We start from the raw sequence: 5,698 nt of genomic DNA on the forward strand, positions 1-5,698 counted from the left end.
ATCATGAGCCCAAGGGTGTATACAAGCTCTAGGATCTCAAGGATACTTTTCTGTAGCTCAACATAGGAGATTGCTTCTAATGGTGAGCTAATTCCATCTTTAACCTATTATTTACATCAATATATACTAGTCTTTGTAGGTTACAAACGATCGATATTAGTGACATATGAAGCTGTTACATACAATAGAGGTCAAACAACTAACATATCTATTGTTTGAAACCCTAAATGTGTAACCGTTAAGAAAAGCGGATAAACGAGTGACTAATCCATTCGAAACACTAACATAGATGAATTAAGGTCAAAGATGATTCAATTAAGATCCTGCCAATTATTAGAATTTAGAAGTTTATGATAATAAAGGAATAGAGTAACAGCGTATAGTTCAAAAGGTTACAAATGAAATGAAAAACAAGCCTATTTAAAAGTAAGTATAAAGTATTGCCAAGGGCAATGTGTGGAACTTTATAGTTTCGAAAAATGAAATTTAAACAAAAATTGGGAGATATGGAGATTTCGTAAACAAGCCTTGCGAAACTTCCTTAATATTGATAATCTGTCACCAAAATCAGTTTCTTCATGTCTTCAAGCTCGTCGTCATTGTGTATTCTGATTTCTCGTCTTCACCCTTGATGTGGTCGATACCAAATGCCTAAAATAAACCCTACAATCTTACCCGAGGTACTTGCATACCGACCATTCCCGTTAAGACTTTCTTGTGAAGGCGAGCAATGGCTTCCCGCCTCATATCCATGGCATAATGAATAACAGTTATGTAGTGCCTTGCTATTTATTCAGTATCTACACCCGCACGGTTCAAAATTGGTTTTGGAATTTAAATCTTTAATCTGAGGTACCAAACGTCATCACATCCATCAGATTAACAATCCCGATGTCCATTTCTCCAGTTCTCTTGATTACAGCTTCACCATTTAATTGTCATAGAACCTTTTTCAAAACTTTACAAGCGTGAAGGTAGAATCAATGGTAACTTCACTTTGTTAATAACAGTTGCTGGATTCACAACCAACACAATCTTTCCTAGCCATGTTTCAGGAACGAATTGATATAGCTCACCAAAACGTAAACACACACGAAATAAATATTGAATAACTCTCAACATGTTATAGAAGAAATATTACTCAAAAATTCCTAACACACATAACTCGTGTTTCTCATAATGAACCTTAACTTGGTTGCATCTATTTATAATGTCAACTCAGCTTAGCTAACAAAAACCCATTAATAACCCCTTTTAGTTCTTGGGTCAGGCCCTACACTCAAGCCAAACAACAATTGAGCCAACACCCCCCCCCCCCAATTGTTGTATCTGACTCACCTGAATCACCACCTAATTATCTACTCGAAATTGGAGTCTTCAACTTCATGTTTGTCATCCTTTTCTGGATTCTCCCGAGGCTTTTCTTGATTTCTTGTAATGTTCTTTGGGCTCCACTTAGCTTGATGAAACACTTTCTTTGTTTCATTCCTACACGTCTTCCTTTAGGCTTGAATCTTTTTCTAGACCACACTTTTTGCTTTAAGTACAATCTTCTTTGGACTTTGAATTTTGAAGCTTGGATCTTTGATTGAAATCTAACTCACAAATTTCTTCATTTTAATGATAACTCGTTTACCGGGACTTGTTATCTAGAGGCCAATCTTGTACAATCGGTTCTTGGTCCTTGTCACCATCATCAAAAGCTTACTTGTATCATCATTAATGATTATGAAATCATGTTTCATGAGAATCTCGCAACTACCTTCCGTTACTTGACCAAGACTTATGATATTGCACTGTAGGCTCAGGATGTAGTAGACATCAGACAGCATGCGTTGCTTCGCCGTTTTCCCATCAATTAAGACTGACCTTTTCCCCCCAAATATCAATACAAGACTCGTCTCCGAACTTTAACTGTAAGGCCCCGTTACCGGTGCCTCACATTTGGACGTTAGATTTACTCATAAACGCAGTTCTATATATCAGAGTTAATTAAAATCTTTCGTGGAATCATAAAACTTATATCATTCGTTGCAAACATCCATAATTTGTCTTTTAAAACATAACTTAAATTAAAGTAATAAAACAACACGAAAAATCTTCAGATGCCAGTCTCGTCCAATTCTGCCATGTGTCCTCCTCAAGCTAACTGTTTCAGTCTATTCGCCTGCGTGCATACTAAAAGTCAGCTACGCTGAGTGAGTTCTAGTTAATACAATTAACATACAATACGTTCTTATATATATACATGACCTTCTTTTCTTTCTTTCATACATACGTAAGTATATATACTTTCATTCTTACTTTCATACTTTCTTTCTTTCATACTTCATATTTTATCTTTCTTTACATACATACTATACGTTTTAAAGAGCCTTTCGCCCTATAACCTCACATATATTATTAGGGTCTTCCACCCTTAAAGAGCCTCTCGCCCTATAACCTCACAGATATTATTAGGGTCGGACACCCTCCTTCACAGATATTATTAGGGTCTGCCACCCTCCTTCACAGATATTGTTAGGGTCTGCCACCCTCCTTCACAGATATTATTAGGGTATGCCACCCTCCTTCACAAATATTATTAGGGTCTGTCACCCTTTACCGTCTATTCCTTTGTTTCATACCGCCAGGCATTCGTTAACTTCACACACACACACATACACACACACAAACATATATATATATATATACACATATATATCATAATAGGCATACACTTACCACTTAAGGTAAGTGTATTAACTAAACACGTCAAGTATGCACACAGCCCCGAAAACATAACAAAGAAATGGGGCTAGAAACTCACCTGGATCCTATTGCGTTCACCGTTAATCGTTATCCCTCTCTTTAACTGTGCTCGGCTAACTGTTAAATATATATATTAATTAACCGTATAATTATTTAAGTTGGCATTTTAATTAAACAACGTATTTTCTAAGTTGGGCTGGTTTGTTTAACTTATACAGATAGGCTAACTAGTTAGTTCAGGCCCACTGTTCATTCTGAATTCTAGGCCTAGTTGGGCTAGGCTCACAGACCACAATTGTTCACTCACTGGCCAAGAACTCTGAGGCAGAGAACCCAGCCGAGAACTCAAGGTGAACCGAGAACTCTTATTTGACCGAAAACTCAAGTTACCGAAAACACTTGTTGGCCGAGAACCCGTGTTTACCGAAAACTCCAGTTTGACCGAAAACTCATGGTTTGACCGAAAACTCATGGTTTCCGAGAACTCTTGGTGACCGAGATCTCAAGTTGGCCGAGAACTTAGGTTTGGTGCTGCTAGTTCATATTTTTCTATCTTATTTTCTTTTCTAGGCTCAGGTAACTGTTTAACAACCCATGTCATAATTTTAACCATCATTTCTACTCTCCTTAACCGTTTAACGTCCAATATCATCCCACTATCAAGATTTAACCCGTTTCTAGCATAAAGCTTGAACCTTTATTACTTTCAAAACCCGTTTTAGGTATAAAGCTTAAAGCTATATCGATTTTAAACCCATTTTAGCTAGATCCTTAGCTAATGAATAGATTAAGTCCACCTTTGTCATTAAGTTTGCAACTTTATGATTTGTCAAGACCCGATCTACTGTAGGTTTGAGTTTCATGATCATTCGTTCATAAAAACGTAACCTTTAAGATCAAGAACATACCTTTATGTAGTTATTAGGTCACAGATTGCTTTGGTTATATCAACAATATTGTATCTTGCTTAAGTATCCAAGATCTAACTAGGTATAGCTCGTTTTTGGCCTTGAATCCTTCCTCTCTAGCCGCGGCCGTAGGTATGAGGGTATGTGTGTGTGTTTTATGGTGTGTAGAGAATATTATGGATAAGATGGATGGAAATGGAAAGAATTAGGGTTTAAGGGGGTATTTATACTCCCTTAAGCCCATGGACCTAAGACTCATATTTCCTTTTTAGTTCATAATTTATTTCCATCTAATTAGCCTACTACCTTTCCATCTTCATTATTTTATTATTTCGTTATCAACTTAAGTAAACTTGTCTATCATAAGAAATAATATATTAATTTTCATTAGTGAAATTTTGGGATGTTAAATTAACTTTCCCGTAACTCGTTTATTCAATTAATAAAAATACAATTTATTAACCGTCATGTGATTTGATGCTCCGTTGTCAAGATACCATGAAACTTTCTCCATCGGCTTGGTTTCAAAACGTGAACATCTAAAAATTAGAGAGCATAAATGAGTGATTAAAGATTTGAAGTTAAGCAACTTAGTTTGATTGTGTGTGTGTGGGGGGGGGGGGGTTTACCAGTTGAACCATATTAAATTTATTAGGATTTACTGTTTACGTTATCTATAAGTATATATAAGTGCGTCAACTTTCTTTGGGCCTAAAAGCCCAAAGGGCCTTGGGCTGTCACCCTCTCTACCCACCCCTCTGGACAGGCCTGCACTAACGAATCCAGTTAACAACAGTAATGCTCTAAGATTAAGAAAAGGTGTGACGATGATTTTAATCCATTAAAATAACAAAGACTAGTTCGTATGAGATCAAATAATTGATGGATAAGCAAACATTGTTGGCTCAATTTTTTTTTGTCCCGAGTCTACGGCACAGCCCGACAATTAATAGGGGTTTATTAATGGATTTCTTAATGATAAAGTTAGGGTTATTTGGTTTCTTTCTAGCTAAGTTCAGTTATCATTATAAATAGATGCAACCAAATTATGGTTCATTAAGTGAATACGAGCTATGTGTGATCGGGGTTTTTGAGTTATATTTTCTCTATAGTATAATAATAGTTATTCAATATGTATTTCGTGTGTATTTACGTTATATCAATTCGTCCTTGAAATAGTACCACAACGGTTGCTTCTTGGTGTGTATCAATCAAAGTCGAGATCGAAGACGTGATCCTGAAGAAAACCAAAATATTGTTCGATCATAATGTTGTGATCGTTTGGGTTGTGTTATATTTTTGCCATTAATTAAAGGCAAACATCAAGGTTAGTGCTTTTTATATGTGGTTTGACTTTTAGTGATTTGTTTTGTGGCTGCTCAATGTTCGTAAACAAAACTAATATTGTTTTTGTTTGAAAATTTGGTTTAATCACAATTCAATCGTTGAACAAGTGGTTCAAACTCAAAGTTCGTATTAGATTAGGGTTAAACGAGTAGATTTGATTCAAAGTTTGTTTTTTACACGGGTTGAACGAGTAAGGTTTTAACCAAGGTTTGATTTGTTTTATTTTATAAACAAGCGTTTTTGATTCTGAAAAGAGGTCCATGATTGTTTGGTTTGTATTTGTTCAAAAGATGTGGAGGAAGGGGTTCGACATCGTCAATGACCGGTGACAGAGAAGATTCGATAATTCAACCTAAACCGACTGGGGGATATCGCTGCATGTTCTAAAGCTAACCGAAATAAATTACATTACATGGGTGATTGTTGTGGAAGTTGTTGGTGCATATATGTCAGTAGTTCATATGTCTAATGTCTGTAATCGAGTCTGTAATATTGTTTATGTAATTGTTTGTTTAAAGCGAAGTTGTTGACAAGTTCGCTTAGGCGAACTTGTTAACCAAGCGAAGTTGTTGACAAGTTCGCCTAGGCGAACTTGTTGAACGAGCGAAGTTAAGGACAACTTCGCCTGAGGCGAAGTTGTCGTGTATTTATATAGTGTACGGCTTACTGTTTACGGGTTAGAGTTTAGTTGA

This window comes from Bidens hawaiensis, unplaced genomic scaffold (genome assembly GCF_021521415.1).
Source record: "Bidens hawaiensis isolate Kalapana, Puna unplaced genomic scaffold, B.hawaiensis_p1.1 tig00038189_1, whole genome shotgun sequence".
Classification (NCBI taxonomy): Eukaryota; Viridiplantae; Streptophyta; class Magnoliopsida; order Asterales; family Asteraceae; genus Bidens; species Bidens hawaiensis.